This window comes from Sinocyclocheilus anshuiensis, unplaced genomic scaffold, assembly GCF_001515605.1.
Source record: "Sinocyclocheilus anshuiensis isolate Anshui unplaced genomic scaffold, SAMN03320099.WGS_v1.1 scaffold373, whole genome shotgun sequence".
Lineage (NCBI taxonomy): Eukaryota > Metazoa > Chordata > Actinopteri > Cypriniformes > Cyprinidae > Sinocyclocheilus > Sinocyclocheilus anshuiensis.
In genome coordinates, this window is record NW_015537962.1 from 40,497 (window position 1) to 42,039 (window position 1,543).

The following is a 1,543-nucleotide window of genomic DNA, read 5'->3' on the forward strand; positions in this document are numbered from 1 at the left end:
AAGATTATAAATATGCTTACAATTCATTCAGCATTACAAGGTATCAATAAAAAAAATATTAGATTTTTTTTATTTATTTTAAGGTGTAGCTACACGTTACATGTACTTGCCATGTTAATAACAGTAAATTGTGCACAATTACAAATGTAAACCAAAATCTAACCCTAAACTTAGCCCTATAGTAAGTTCATGTAATTAATTAATTAATGTTATTCAGTGCTTTATGAAATTAGACTAACAATGCCACCAAAAAAATTCAATATTTTAATTTAATTTGGTTCTGATTTTAATAATTTTATTCTAATAATTAATATAATTTTTAATAAATAAATAAATATTTTTTAAATAAAAGGTCATTTAATTTAAATAAAATTATTGAATAACCAATATTTGTGTGTGATTATCTATTTTTATGCATTTTAGAGTCACAATAGTTTAGCAACTTGATACCCTACTCTAGGGTTTCCCAAACTAGGGTTCGTTAGGAAACTGCAGGAGGTTTGTAAGCTGATGAAAAGCTAATAATTACTTGAATCACAAAAAATGTGAAATTAAAATAAAGCATTTTAAAAGAAAATAATAAAACACTTACAAAAAAAAAGATTAAATATTTTATTTGTTTACATGCATATCATGTTATCTTTAACCAACATGAGAGAACCATGAGCATGCAAATGTGTGTTAAATTATCAGAATATTAACTTGTATCCCAGGGATACTTCAAGTAAATATTTTATATAAAAAAAAAAAAGTTTGTGAATCCTTGGCCTAACTTGAAATTAATTGTGAGTCAAGATCAATATCAGTCACTTATGAGGTTCTGTTTCCATTAGGACATTTACATTTTATCATTTAGCTTTTATCCAAAGCGACTTACAAATGAGGAGAACAATAGAAGCAATCAGACTAACTAGAGAGCAACAGTATGCAAGTGATGTGACTCAGTTAGTCTAGCACAGTACACATAGCAATGTGTGTGTTTTTTTTTAATGTTAAATAACTTAAAGCAAATAGTTAAGTGCTAGTATTAAATGGTCAGGTGCTGGTGAAAAAAAAAAAACTTTAGACGTTTTTTGAAAATGGCTAAATACTCAGCTGCTCAAATTGATATAGGCAGGTCGTTCCACCAGCTGGGAACAGTCCAGGAAAACATCTGTGAGAGTGATTTTGTGCCTCTTTGGGATGGCACCACAAGATGTTGTTCACTTGCAGAATGCAAACTTCTGGAGGGCGCATAAGTCTGAACTAGCGAGTTTAGGTATATTGGTGCAGTGCCAGTGGTTGTCTTGTAGGCAAACATCATTGAATTTGATGCAAGCAGCTATTGGCAGCCAGTGCAAACTAGGGATGCTCCGATCCGCCTTTTTTGCCTCCGATACCGATTCCAATACCTGGGGTTCGGTATTGGCCGATTCCGATCCGATACCAGTGAAGTTTTTTTCCCTCATTTAAATAAATGTAGAATTTATATATCTCTGTGTGTGGAACTGATAATCATTCTTTCACAATCTACTAGATACAGAATACTTCATTATAAAAAAAA

General features: G+C 31.0%; 1 protein-coding gene across 1 annotated transcript in view; it reads left to right on the forward strand.

Moving 5' to 3' along the window:
• LOC107667482 (GATS-like protein 2) overlaps positions 1-1,543 on the forward strand; it is a 19,454-nt gene that overhangs the window by 9,757 nt on the left and 8,154 nt on the right. The window lies entirely within an intron of this gene.